The 15674-nt window shown below is 41.3% G+C and overlaps 1 pseudogene; it reads right to left on the bottom strand.

The window, feature by feature from the left end:
• Positions 1-14425: 14425 nt before the first annotated feature.
• On the bottom strand, positions 14426-14548 carry LOC146006016 (5S ribosomal RNA; annotated as a pseudogene).
• Between the last annotated feature and the right edge of the window lie 1126 nt (positions 14549-15674).

Here is a 15674-nt window from a genome sequence, read left to right as displayed (position 1 = left end):
ATGAGGAATTGCACCCTAAAACATGACGAATGGTATAAATTTTATCATGATGGGGGTGTTTGAATGTTTTACAGACTGTCATAAATTTACAGGTGATACAATTTCTACAACTATAACACCCTGGCGGTTTTACATAAACATTAGGGATGGGTTTGGGAGTGGTGTCTGTAATATCAGCCTTTACCAGCCTATCTCTTAAGTTCCTACCCCTAGTGTAGGCAATTAACCCCTTCCCGACATTTGACGTACATTTACGTCATGGTCGGGAAGTACTTCCCGACACATGGCATAAATGTACGTCATGCCATTTAACTGTCACCGCGTCTATAGACGCGGTGACAGTTTAAACATGTCTGCTGTCCCTGACAGCAGACATGTGCCTGCATGCCCAGGGGGGGCTGCGATGCCGCCCCCCGTCGGCGATCGCTGTGATTGGCTGTTCAGTGTGAACAGCCAATTACAGCGTTTTCTGTGTCACCGGCGAATAACGTTCGCCGGTGACACAGGGATCGGTGGTGATTGGTGCTGTAAAGTACAGCACCAATCACCACGGGGTGTAAGGGTGACACTGGTGTCACCCCACCTCACCCAACCCGCCCCCAAAGGCCGTGATTGGTTCGTCGGACCGACGGACCAATCACAGCCATGGAGGGGGATTTAAACTAACGGTGACTGCACTGCAGACGCCATTCCGGTCTGGAATTGCGTGCAGTGCGGTCACCGTGCCAATCTGCCGTTTTACTGACCTGATCCTTGCAAAATACTTACCTGATCACAGCTTGTAGCGTTCCTGGAGCTTGTGACTTCCTGTGTTGTGCTGTGCTGTGTTGTGCTGCTGTGCTGCTGCAGTGTGTTCCAGTTATAGATAGAGAGAGATAGAGAGAGAGAGATAGAGAGAGATAGAGAGGGCTAGTGACAGAGAGTGCTACATTTTGTGCTGCTGCAGTGTGATAGAGTTATAGATAGAGAGATAGAGAGAGATAGAGAGATAGTGACAGATTGTGCTATATATTTTTTATATATATACAGCTGTACTGCGTGTGCAACTGACTGCTGCCCCCCCCCCCCCTTTTGTGCTGATCAGTATAAATTAACTGATCAGCAACTTTTTGGGGGCACAGGTTTTTTTTTTTATATATATACCAGTGCTGCTGCAGTGTCATAGAGTGGTAGATAGTGAGAGATAGAGAGATAGAGAGAGATAGTGATAGAAAGTGCTATATTTTGTGTCTGCTGCCCCCTTTTTGTGCACCCCCAGCAACTTTTTGGGGGTGCAGGGGTTATTTTTTATATATATAACTGTCAGTGCTGTTGCTGCAGTGTCATAGAGTGATAGATAGTGATAGATAGTGAGAGATAGAGAGAGATAGAGAGAGATAGAGAGATAGTGACAGAGAGTGATAGAGAGTGCTATATTTTGTGTCTGCAGCCCCCCCTTTTGTGCTGATCACTATATCTGAGGTGATCAGCAACTTTTGGGGGGTGCAGAGGTTTTTTTTTATATATACCTGCCAGTTGCACTGTCAGTTGCACCAAAGGTTGTGCACCTGCTGCCCCTCACTGGTAATCAGTGTCGCATCACTGATCACTTTTTTTTTTTTTTTTTTGAGGGTGCTGTGGGGTCTTTTTTTAATTTTTTTTTTTTTTTTTATCACATTTTTTTGATCAAATTCCTGTTGCCTTTGAGCGCTGTTCAGTGACGGACGTTACTGACCAACATCTGTGCTCAATTTTTGGCGCAGGACCTTTTTTTTTTTTTTTTTTTTTGCACTACATACACACTACACACTACATACTACATTGAAATAAAGTTTGTACCCCCCACTACACTATACACGTGTTGAAACATTTCACTACCAGAAACACAAAAATAAAAATGGCATCCCAAATGTCATCCCAAATGTCATCCCAAATGTCATCCCAAATGTCATCCCAGTCATCCAGAAGAATGTATTCAGCGGAGGAGGCATATGCCATGCTTGCCTCTGACTCTGACACAGCCAGTGAGGCAAGAGGGGAATTTGAAGGATTCATCTTAAGCTCCTCTTCCTCCTCTAGTGATGAGGGACCCCCTCAAAGACGCCCCCGTAGAGCAGCTGAGACCCCCCCCCCAATAATTGATCTTGTATGGACCCCACCACCAGACAATTTTGAGCCCCAGGTTCCTGAGTTTTTGGCCATCCCAGGAATCCAATTTGATTCAACAGGTCTCAGAGAAATTGACTTTTTCAAATTATTTTTCTCTGATGATTTTATAAATTTAATGGTGGACCAAAGTAATTTATATGCCCAGCAGTTTATTGCTCAAAACCCCACGTCATCATTTGCTAGGTGGACCCCTGTAGATGCAGTAGAGATGATGACGTTTTGGGGTCTGGTGTTTCATATGGGCATAGTAAAAAAGCCAGAAATTAGGCAATATTGGAGTACAGATGTTCTGTACAGCACGCCACTTTACCGTATGGCCATGACCCGGAATCGTTTTGAGTTAATCCTTAAATTTTTGCATTACAACGATAATGCACAGTGCCCACCCAGAGATGATCCCACCTTTGACCGGCTATTCAAAGTCAGGCCGGTCATTGATCACTTCAGTGCCAAATTTGAAGAGATGTACATCCCAGATAAATTCATTTGCATAGACGAGTCCCTTATACATTTTAAAGGAAGGGTTAAATTCCGCCAGTACCTTCCCAGTAAGAGGGCAAGGTATGGCATAAAAATGTATAAGCTGTGTGAAAGCACCTCAGGATACACCCACAGGTTTAGGGTATATGAAGGGAAGGATTCAAGAATTGAACCGCCAGAATGCCCCCCCCCTCCCTCGTAGGTGTTAGTGGAAAAATTGTCTGGGATTTAGTGCACCCCTTCCTGGATAAAGGTTATCACCTCTATGTGGATAAATTTTACACCAGCATCCCCCTGTTTAAGGCCCTTGGTTCAAGAGGTACAGCAGCTTGCGGTACTGTGCGCAAGAACCAAAGAGGCCTCCCAAAAATGCACATTGCCCAAGTAATGAGAAGGGGTGAAAGCAGGGGAATATGCACCGAAAATATGTTGTTGGTCAAATATAAGGACAAGAGGGATGTCCTTATACTGACAACAATTCACGGAGACAGTACCACCTCCGTCCCTGTACAAGGTACCAGTACCCACACCTCAAAACCTAATTGTATCCTGGATTATAATAGGTACATGGGCGGAGTGGATCTTTCAGATCAGGTACTGAAGCCGTACAGTGCCCTGCGGAAAACAAAAATCTGGTACAAGAAGCTGGCCGTGTATATCATCCAGATGGCACTGTATAACGCTTACGTGCTATTCCGTTCTACCAGCCAGAGGGGGACATTTATGCACTTTCAAGAGGAAGTCATAAAGGGCCTAATATTTGGTAACCAGCAGGCAGAGGGCCCCAGTACTTCTAGTACTGGCCCCCGTATTGTACCAGGGCAGCATTTTCCTGATGAAATCCCCTCCACTGGAAAAAAGGGCAGGACACAAAAAAGGTGCAAAGTTTGCTATAAAAAGGGAATAAGAAAGCAAACTATTTTCCAGTGTGACACTTGCCCCGACAAACCCGGCCTATGTATAAAGGAGTGTTTTAAAATATACCACACATCTATGGATTATTAGGTTCATCATTTCACCGTGCTTCGGGGGTCTTGCTAATGCCACATAGCACCCACCATTCATTCCACCAGAATCTGAGCCGCAAATTCCAAAAATCACTCCTTCCCTTCTGAGTCCTGCCATGCACCCAACTGGTATTTTTTGGTCACATGTGAGGCATTGCCGTACTCGGGAGAAATTGGGGCACAGATTTTGGGGTGCTTTTTCTCCTTCATACCTTATGAAAATGAAAAATTTTGAGCCAGAACTGCATTTTTGTGTAAAAAATGTAATTTTTCATTTTCACTGCCCAGTTGTATCAAAATTGGTGAAACCCCTGGGGGTTTGAAATGTACACTATACCCCTAGATGAATTCCCTGAGGGGTGTAGTTTGCAAAATGGGGTCACTTGTGGGGGGGTTCCACTGTATTGGTGCTTCGGGGGTCTTGCTAATGCGACATAGCACCCACCAAAATTCCACCACAATCTGAGCTGCAAAATCCAAATATCACTCCTTCCCTTCTGAGTCCTGCCATTTTTTGGTCACACATGAAGCATTGCCGTACTCGGGAGAAATTGGGGCACAGATTTTGGGGTGCTTTTTCTCCTTCATACCTTATGAAAATGAAAAATTTTGAGCCAGAACTGCATTTTTGTGTAAAAAAATGTAACTTTTCATTTTCACTGCCCAGTTGTATCAAAATTGGTGAAACCCCTGGGGGTTTGAAATGTACACTATACCCCTAGATGAATTCCCTGAGGGGTGTAGTTTGCAAAATGGGGTCACTTGTGGGGGGGTTCCACTGTATTGGTGCTTCGGGGGTCTTGCTAATGCGACATAGCACCCACCAAAATTCCACCACAATCTGAGCTGCAAAATCCAAATATCACTCCTTCCCTTCTGAGTCCTGCCATTTTTTGGTCACACATGAAGCATTGCCGTACTCGGGAGAAATTGGGGCACAGATTTTGGGGTGCTTTTTCTCCTTAATACCTTATGAAAATGAAAAATTTTGAGCCAGAACTGCATTTTTGTGTAAAAAAATGTAACTTTTCATTTTCACTGCCCAGTTGTATCAAAATTGGTGAAACCCCTGGGGGTTTGAAATGTACACTATACCCCTAGATGAATTCCCTGAGGGGTGTAGTTTGCAAAATGGGGTCACTTGTGGGGGGGTTCCACTGTATTGGTGCTTCGGGGGTCTTGCTAATGCGACATAGCATCCACCAACATTCCACCAGAATCTGAGCTGCAAAATCCAAAAATCACTCCTTCCCTTCTGAGTCCTGCCATGCACCCAACTGGTATTTTTTGGTCACATGTGAGGCATTGCCGTACTCGGGAGAAATCGGGGCGCAGATTTTGGGGTGCTTTGTCTCCTTCATTCCTTGTGAAAATGAAAAATTTTGAGCCAGAACTGCATTTTTGTGTAAAAAATGTAATTTTTCAGTTGCACAGCCCAGTTGTATCAAAATTGGTGAAACCCCTGGGGGTTTGAAATGTACACTATACCCCTAGATGAATTCCCTGAGGGGTGTAGTTTGCAAAATGGGGTCACTTGTGGGGGTTTCCACTGTATTGGTGCTTCGGGGGTCTTGCTAATGCGACATAGCACCCACCAACATTCCACCAGAATCTGAGCTGCAAAATCCAAAAATCACTCCTTCCCTTCTGAGTCCTGCCATGCACCCAACTGGTATTTTTTGGTCACATGTGAGGCATTGCCGTACTCGGGAGAAATCGGGGCACAGATTTTGTTGTGCTTTGTCTCCTTCATTCCTTGTGAAAATGAAAAATTTTGAGCCAGAACTGCATTTTTGTGTAAAAAATGTAATTTTTCAGTTGCACAGCCCAGTTGTATCAAAATTGGTGAAACCCCTGGGGGTTTGAAATGTACACTATACCCCTAGATGAATTCCCTGAGGGGTGTAGTTTGCAAAATGGGGTCACTTGTGGGTGGGTTCCACTGTATTGGTGCTTCGGGGGTCTTGCTAATGCGACATAGCACCCACCAAAATTCCACCAGAATCTGAGCTGCAAAATCCCAAAATCACTCCTTCCCTTCTGAGTCCTGCCATGCACCCAACTGGTATTTTTTGGTCCCATGTGAGGCATTGCCGTACTAGGGAGAAATCGGGGCGCAGATTTTGGGGTGCTTTGTCTCCTTCATTCCTTGTGAAAATGAAAAATTTTGAGCCAGAACTGCATTTTTGTGTAAAAAATGTAATTTTTCAGTTGCACAGCCCAGTTGTATCAAAATTGGTGAAACCCCTGGGGGTTTGAAATGTACACTATACCCCTAGATGAATTCCCTGAGGGGTGTAGTTTGCAAAATGGGGTCACTTGTGGGGGGGTTCCACTGTATTGGTGCTTCGGGGGTCTTGCTAATGCGACATAGCACCCACCAACATTCCACCAGAATCTGAGCTGCAAAATCCAAAAATCACTCCTTCCCTTCTGAGTCCTGCCATGCACCCAACTGGTATTTTTTGGTCACATGTGAGGCATTGCCATACTCGGGAGAAATCGGGGCACAGATTTTGTTGTGCTTTGTCTCCTTCATTCCTTGTGAAAATGAAAAATTTTGAGCCAGAACTGCATTTTTGTGTAAAAAATGTAATTTTTCAGTTGCACAGCCCAGTTGTATCAAAATTGGTGAAACCCCTGGGGGTTTGAAATGTACACTATACCCCTAGATGAATTCCCTGAGGGGTGTAGTTTGCAAAATGGGGTCACTTGTGGGGGGGTTCCACTGTATTGGTGCTTCGGGGGTCTTGCTAATGCGACTTAGCACCCACCAAAATTCCACCAGAATCTGAGCTGCAAAATCCCAAAATCACTCCTTCCCTTCTGAGTCCTGCCATGCACCCAACTGGTATTTTTTGGTCACATGTGAGGCATTGCCGTACTCGGGAGAAATTGGGGCACAGATTTTGGGGTGCTTTGTCTCCTTCATTCCTTGTGAAAATGACAAATTTTGAGCCAGAACTGCATTTTTGTGTAAAAAAATGTAATTTTTCATTTTCACTGCCCAGTTGTATCAAAATTGGTGAAACCCCTGGGGGTTTGAAATGTACACTATACCCCTAGATGAATTCCCTGAGGGGTGTAGTTTGCAAAATGGGGTCACTTGTGGGGGGGTTCCACTGTATTGGTGCTTCGGGGGTCTTGCTAATGCGACATAGCACCCACCAACATTCCACCAGAATCTGAGCTGCAAAATCCAAAAATCACTCCTTCCCTTCTGAGTCCTGCCATGCACCCAACTGGTATTTTTTGGTCACATGTGAGGCATTGCCGTACTCGGGAGAAATTGGGGCACAGATTTTGGGGTGCTTTGTCTCCTTCATTCCTTGTGAAAATGACAAATTTGGAGCCAGAACTGCATTTTTGTGTAAAAAAATGTAATTTTTCATTTTCACTGCCCAGTTGTATCAAAATTGGTGAAACCCCTGGGGGTTTGAAATGTACACTATACCCCTAGATGAATTCCCTGAGGGGTGTAGTTTGCAAAATGGGGTCACTTGTGGGGGGGTTCCACTGTATTGGTGCTTCGGGGGTCTTGCTAATGCGACATAGCACCCACCAACATTCCACCAGAATCTGAGCTGCAAAATCCAAAAATCACTCCTTCCCTTCTGAGTCCTGCCATGCACCCAACTGGTATTTTTTGGTCACATGTGAGGCATTGCCGTACTCGGGAGAAATTGGGGCACAGATTTTGGGGTGCTTTGTCTCCTTCATTCCTTGTGAAAATGACAAATTTTGAGCCAGAACTGCATTTTTGTGTAAAAAAATGTAATTTTTCATTTTCACTGCCCAGTTGTATCAAAATTGGTGAAACCCCTGGGGGTTTGAAATGTACACTATACCCCTAGATGAATTCCCTGAGGGGTGTAGTTTGCAAAATGGGGTCACTTGTGGGGGGGTTCCTAACTTTTAGCATCTTATGGTGCCTAGAAACCTACATGGTGCCTAAAAATAATCTCATAAAAAGGAGGCTCCAAAATCAAGTAGGTGCTCCTTCTATTATGAAACCTGTGGTTTGGTCAACGTGCACACTAGGGCCACATATAGGATATTTATGAAAACAAAAGAATTGGGGGAATCAATTTTTAGTCACATTTCTCTAGTAAAATGTACTGTGTTCCTTAGAAAAATGTATTAAAATTGCAAATCTGCAAAAAAAATGAAATTTTGAAATTTCACCTACACTTTGTTTTAATTCCTGTGAAACACCTACAAACTTTGCTGTTTTGAATACTGTGAGGGTTGCAGTTTTTGAAATGGCATCATTTATGGGGGTGTCTCACATACAAGTCCCTCAAAGTCACATCAGAACTGAACTGGTCCCTAAAAAAATCAGTGTTTGAAATTTTCATGAAAATTTGAAAATTTGCTATTCATATTGTAAGCCTCCTAGTGTCCAAAAAAAATAAAAGGAAGTTGAAATAATGATGGAAACATAAAGTAGACATATGGTCTATGTTAGTTATTAACTATTTTGAGTGGTATGATTATTTGTCTCACAAGCAGAAAATTTAACATTTTGCAAATTGCTAAATTTTCTATTTTTTTCCGACATTTTGGTATTTTTCACAAAAAAACACAGACTGTATCGAATTTACCACTAACTTGAAGTACAATGTGTCACGAAAAAACAATCTCAAAATCACTGGGATAAGTAAAAGCAAAAAAAAGTTATCCCCACTTACATGTCAGATTTGAAAAAAAGGGCTCTGTCAGGAAGGCAAAAACATGCTGTGTCAGGAAGGGGTTAAAGGTCTCTGATTTTTGAAGACTGCCAGTCTTCAAAAATCAGAGACCTTTAATTGCCTACACTAGGGGTAGGAACTTAAGAGATAGGCTGGTAAAGGCTGATATTACAGACACCACTCCCAAACCCATCCCTAATGTTTATGTAAAACCGCCAGGGTGTTATAGTTGTAGAAATTGTATCACCTGTAAATTTATGACAGTCTGTAAAACATTCAAACACCCCCATCATGATAAAATTTATACCATTCGTCATGTTTTAGGGTGCAATTCCTCATTCGTTGTATACGTTATTGTGTGCCCCTGTGGTCTGTTCTATGTAGGACAGACCACCAGAAAATTTAAAGAACGGATGGCTGCCCACCGTTCAGCCATCTGTTTGACAGCTAGGGGTAAGGATATAGATCAACCGGTGTCCAGACACTTTAAAAGTGCTGGACACTCACTGGATACCTTGCGCTATTTTATCATAGACCATATTCCCCCCAATATTAGGGGAGGTGACAGAGCCAAGGCCCTGTTGCTTAGAGAGTCCCAATGGATTCTGAGGCTGAAAACAATTAATCCTATGGGGCTAAACGAAAAACTGAACTGGAACAGTCTTGTATAATTGATATAACCTTACATAATATATGGGCTTAGAGTGTTTTAGACATACATGACATGTAGGTTTGTCGTTCATAAATAATAATTTTCATGTTTTTCTTTGTTCTCTTTTTGTATTTATATGTATTTATGTTATTTTTATCTGTTATTTTTATCTGTTTTTTATGTATTCCCACTTGTTTGCCCACCAGATGCCTCTGCCGTTCCTTCCCCTCGCCAGCTGAGGAGTTGCTGTGACAACGCTGCTGTAGATACGCATCAGCAACCTGGATAGCCAGGTGGAACGCGGATATGCCCTGCTGGAACGCATGCATGACGCTCCGGAGGTGAGCGCATGCGCAGCAGTGTCCTGAATGGGAGACCGTTTCCCCCAGAAGTCCTAGTCCTGTGGTTTCCGGTAGCGGAGGTCCCGGCGCCGAGTGACGGAGGAGGAGGAGGCATGAAGGCATCATGAGGTATTTAACACGGGGTGTTGGGGGGAGATGTTTTGTTACACTGTCGCTTGTCTGTGGTGGATTGTACCCTGAGGAAGGGGCGCTGACCCCGAAAATGTACATTTGGTGATATCCACGCTGAAGTAAAAGCTTTGATTGGATTAAACGTCTGGAGTGCCTTTTCTATTGGATAAGGTTGTATGGATTATTTAAAGTGCACCCAGCCTTGTTGATTTGTGACAACGGAGTGCCGGCATATCGTGAACTGTATATATATCTACATATATATATATATATATATATATATATAAAGATATATATATATATATATATATATATATATATATATATATATATATATGCAAAAAGGAATAGAGAAGACGCACCAATGAGCAAGAAGTAACAACACTTTACTTATGTAACAAGGCTCACATACATTGGGGTTAAAAATCTTATGCTTGCCAGCCAGAGAATATATCACCGTCACAGCCCAGACATCAATATGTGGAAGCACCGCCGTCACTCAGCTGCCGCCGTCAAGCCGCAGACCGGGAACCAGTACACACAGAGTCAGGAGTTGTTGCCGGCTGGATCGCAGGTGGAAGCAGGACGTCACAACGTCGGACCAAAAGGAAGCCACGCCCAACGCGTTTCGTCACACTATCGGACTTCGTCAGGGGGTGTGGTTACAAGAGGTGAGTATCGGGTATTTATACCCACCTTCTCTTCACAGGTGTTAACTATCTATGGCCAATTAGCAGCATAATCAAACATATAATCAAAGTGCCACATCTTTACAAAATCAGATATCATAATACAACAAAATAAATACAGATCATTGCCGACATTTGACAAAAAATGCATACATATACATAGTACTAGTGTTTTAAAAATATATATATATCTATATAGTACAAAAAATAAATATTAAAAAATATTTTATTGAATATCCGATTATCTTAAAAATTAGTATATATATAAGCAAGTATCAAAAAAGTTTTTTCATATAAAATGTGCAAAAGAGCAAATCTAGCAGCGAAAGAGACATTTATATATAAACGCATACATTTATATCAAGAGTCGGCTCCAATCTGTAACGAAAATACACATTTAGTACACAATAAAGCACAACAATATAAAAAGTAATTCAACATATAATGGAAAGAAAAAATAGGAGAACACATTAGAATAAAACATATTATGAAACAAGGGGGAGACCAAAGTATTCAATATAAAGGTATGACAATCACCGAGATGCAAAGTCGACAGGGGGTCAGAGCTCCCTCTTATGGCCAAAGCTACAGAGCAGAGCTCAACAATGTAGCCATAGCCAAGGGAGGTCGACACACCATGTCAACTATTGCAAAAAGGGGGTGATGTCACAACCTTCATTCAAACCACGTGGGGACAAAGTACCTAAAGTATAAATCCAGAAGGTTTCCCTTCTGCTGAGTTTTTTCAGAACATCTCCACCACGTTCGTCCAAAATTACATGCTCTATAGCTATAAAAGACATATTATTCACATCAGAGTTACAGCAAGAAAGGTCTCCCACTTGTTTCATAATATGTTTTATTCTAATGTGTTCTCCTATTTTTTCTTTCCATTATATGTTGAATTACTTTTTATATTGTTGTGCTTTATTGTGTACTAAATGTGTATTTTCGTTACAGATTGGAGCCGACTCTTGATATAAATGTATGCGTTTATATATAAATGTCTCTTTCGCTGCTAGATTTGCTCTTTTGCACATTTTATATGAAAAAACTTTTTTGATACTTGCTTATATATATACTAATTTTTAAGATAATCGGATATTCAATAAAATATTTTTTAATATTTATTTTTTGTACTATATAGATATATATATATTTTTAAAACACTAGTACTATGTATATGTATGCATTTTTTGTCAAATGTCGGCAATGATCTGTATTTATTTTGTTGTATTATGATATCTGATTTTGTAAAGATGTGGCACTTTGATTATATGTTTGATTATGCTGCTAATTGGCCATAGATAGTTAACACCTGTGAAGAGAAGGTGGGTATAAATACCCGATACTCACCTCTTGTAACCACACCCCCTGACGAAGTCCGATAGTGTGACGAAACGCGTTGGGCGTGGCTTCCTTTTGGTCCGACGTTGTGACGTCCTGCTTCCACCTGCGATCCAGCCGGCAACAACTCCTGACTCTGTGTGTACTGGTTCCCGGTCTGCGGCTTGACGGCGGCAGCTGAGTGACGGCGGTGCTTCCACATATTGATGTCTGGGCTGTGACGGTGATATATTCTCTGGCTGGCAAGCATAAGATTTTTAACCCCAATGTATGTGAGCCTTGTTACATAAGTAAAGTGTTGTTACTTCTTGCTCATTGGTGCGTCTTCTCTATTCCTTTTTGCAAGCTTTCCCCGTTGGATCATTGGCAAGATCCTAGAGAGAGACTGCACACATTTGGGACTCTGATGTGGACTTTTACCTTGAAAAGACACTGAGACTTTGCGCTGGGTATCTCTGTTTTTGTATATATATATATATATATATATATATATATATAGATATAGAAGACTTGCGGTGGGGCACTCGTGGCAATTGTAGAGAAGCAAAAAGATTTGCCAGCTGGTTTTCAAGCAGCAACGTTTCAATTTATTGTTCAAATTGTCGTCAGGTTACAAAAGAATAAAGCATAAAACATACCTTTATAGCACATTGAAACCAGGGAAGTGAGGCTGAGACGCCGGGGGATGGGAGAGCAGCCCACATGGGGCGCAGCATGATGACATCACACGTTCAGCTAGTGAACAGTGTGCAGGAAAGCTGGTTGCCATGGAGATGGCATGTAAACAGCCTGCAACACTGGGGAAACAGAAAAAATCCCCTAAATAAACAAAGGAGTGATACGGAACTGGCATGTTTGGACATAGTAAAAAATGACAGAGAGTTGTTAGTAATAAATATCTATGAGCAGTCTCAGACACACTTCACAAAGCATTACATATTAATAATGGAGCAGGTATGAACATTATAATATACATATAAATAACAGCAGTAACGCTGAACTCAATTTAAAGGTATAGTAACCATACAAAGTTGACATGCTCTATAAAAATGTAATTATAAAAGGCTTAATGAAGTAAAAAACTGGACAATATCACCGGAAGACAGCAAAAGAAATTTGTTCATTAAGGCCTTTCGACGCAATAGTGCCGAGGCGGTGTATCCACCGGGCTTCACAACGTAACAGTTGAGTGCCACGGTCACCACCACGGATGTTGGGTGGCACCCAATCAATCATCCTATACCTTAAACTGTGTAAGCGGTGATGATGCTCCACAAAATGTCTAGCTACAGGGTGTTCGCTGGCCCCAGAGGCTAGGGCCAGGCGGATGGTACTCCTGTGCATAGTCATCCTCTCCTTAAATTTCCTAATAGTCTTGCCTATATAAGACAAACTACAGGGGCAAATTAATTGATAAATAATAAAAGAGGAATTACAGGAAAAATTATGACGTAATTTAATTAACTGGCCGGTATGGGGGTGACTGAAAGAGTCGCCAGTTAAAAGAAATTGACATGTGGTGCAGGCATATCTGAAGCAGCCTCTTTTCTTATTGGCACCTAACCATGTAGTAACCGGGGGTTCTGGATCAAATGACACATTAGTCTTAACCAGGATGTCCTTAAGACTGCGGCCTTTAGAGTAACATGGCATCACCCGATGCTCACCAAGAGGCAAGGAAGAATCACTCTTAATTAGAGGCCAATTAGTCTTAACCAGGGATGTTGTGTCGACTGAAGCCACATTGTAGCGGTTGACCCAAGGCATGACTTTAGACATGCTTTTATCTTTAGGTTTAGATTGAAGTAATGATTGGCGATTTAATTTTAGCACCTTATCCTTACAGGACAGCAAATCTTGGCGATTGATAGTGTTGCGGTCTGTAGTTTTTGTGTATACCTGCATCAAGGGAAACTTTTACGTCCAAAAAATGGACATCAGTGCTAGAAGTTTCAAACGTAAACTTGATAGCATTACTTGTTTCATTGTGTTTTAAAACACAATGAAACAAGTAGTGCTATCAAGTTTACTATCTACCAGTGTGTACACAAAAACTACCGACCGCAACACTATGTTATCACCCACCAGCTGTCATCCCCGCAGCCTTGTGATGTCTTTACCGTATTCACAAATGTTGCGCTACTATCGTATTAACAGTGATCGGGCAAATTGTGAACTACAAATTGATACCCTTATAGAAAAATTTCAGCAACGTGGCTTCAATCGCCAAGATTTGCTGTCCTGTAAGGATAAGGTGCTAAAATTAAATCGCCAATCATTACTTTAATCATTACTTCAATCTAAACCTAAAGATAAAAGCATGTCTAAAGTCATGCCTTGGGTCAACCGCTACAATGTGGCTTCAGTCGACACAACTTTATTAAGGCTTTGTGATTAACGGAGGCCATTTTCCATGGGACTTTCCTTACAGCATTACATAGAATATAAAAAAGAGCATATGAATGAACTTATACGGCTAGTTATGTTATACTTTCGCAATTTCACAGAGTAATTTAAATGATTTAAAAATAATGATAAAATGTAAAGTGACATAAATCCTATGGATATTTTATATTAAATTTATAAGTGTTAAACAATAAAGTGACCAGTGCAGTAGGTGACAGGTGCAATAATATTAGTAAACCATAGGGTGTTATTTAAATAGGTTATATTAGGTTACATGATTACATGCACTATTTTTTTTAAAAGTGGTTATATAATAGTGCTTGATTATATATGTATATATATATGAAAGAGACTATATGAGTGATGTACCATTTACGAATAAAAAGGTGCTACAAATAAGTAAGAGCGAATTTCTTTATTAGTGACTAAAAACAATAATGCTAATGACTAAAAATATATATGCTAAACCTCTCTTCGAGACCACATTTACGTATTGTTCATAGAGAAACATTGACCATCGCTCCACCAGCATTAGCTACAGCACTGAATTTTCCTAGGAGGTCTCCCATCCAAGTACTAATCCAGCCCAGCACTGCTTAGCTTCCAAGATCGGATGAGATTGGGCGTGTACCAGTAATGTGGTATGACTGTAGATGCGTGGACAGGTCTAATGCGTGGTTATCCAATCTTGTGGTTCATAAGAGAGGTTATGCTAAAGTGATAGTGCTTGTTATTAAAATCTATATAAAGGTAGAGGGCAGTAATTGATGATAGAAAGGACCTTATAAGAACGGGGCAATTTCGTAGCTTTCATTAAAACCATCTGGATGCATGGTTTTAAGCTCAAATATCCAGAACATCTCCCTTTGTGAAAGTTTATTAGCCAGGTCCCCTCCTCTTGGGCCCAGTTTGACGTGTTCTATTGCCTTGAACATGAGTCCCTCGGGGTTGGCATCATGGTGTGTCAGAAAATGTTTGTAAATCGCATGACTGTCCAGTTTATTTTTTATATTTCTGCTGTGTTCTTGTATGCGTAATTTTAACATTCGTTTAGTTTTCCCGACGTATTTAAGATGACAGGTACATTCCAACAGGTAGATCACTGAGGATGTATTGCAATTTGTGAAGTCTTTAATTTGGTATTCTTTGCTGTTGTCTGAGTTGGTGAAGTTTTTTCTATTTGGGTGTACATGCTTACAGATGTTGCATTTACCACATTTATATGCTCCCTTGCATTTTGGACCAATTGGATTATGATTACACTTTGATGTTAGGAGACTGGGTGCCAGGATGTCCTTTAAGTTTCTGGATTTTTTGAAAATGAGTTCAGGACGTTGGGGGAGTATCTCTTTAAGAACTGGGTCCATTAACAGAATGTTCCAGTGTTCGTTTAATGATTTCCTTATTACTGGTTCATGCTGACTAAAGGTTGTTATGAAGGCTGTGGAGTTGTTCTTTTCCTCCTTTGCTTTCTATTGGAGGAGTTCTTCTCTGTTGGTATTTTGAATCCTGTCTGTAGCTTGATGTAAAATGTTCGAGGGGTATTCTTTTTCTTCAAACCTTTTCCTGTACACTTCAAGTTGTTTGTCGCATTCCTCCTTATTACTGCAGTTCCTCTTTATCCTATGGAACTGTGAGTACGGTATGTTCTCTTTCCATTTGCGTTGGTGGTTGCTTTTGAAGTAGCTGTTGGTATCTACTGTTTTTACATAATTGAGTGTATTGACAGTTTTATCATCCCCTTTCAAAACACGGTCCAAGAATTCAATTTGGTTCTTATT

The sequence above is a fragment of the Crinia signifera genome, chromosome 5 (assembly GCF_055691185.1).
Source record: "Crinia signifera chromosome 5, ASM5569118v1, whole genome shotgun sequence".
Classification (NCBI taxonomy): Eukaryota; Metazoa; Chordata; class Amphibia; order Anura; family Myobatrachidae; genus Crinia; species Crinia signifera.
The sequence above is the reverse complement of the archived record's forward strand: the minus strand, read 5'-3'. Positions and strand labels throughout refer to the sequence as shown.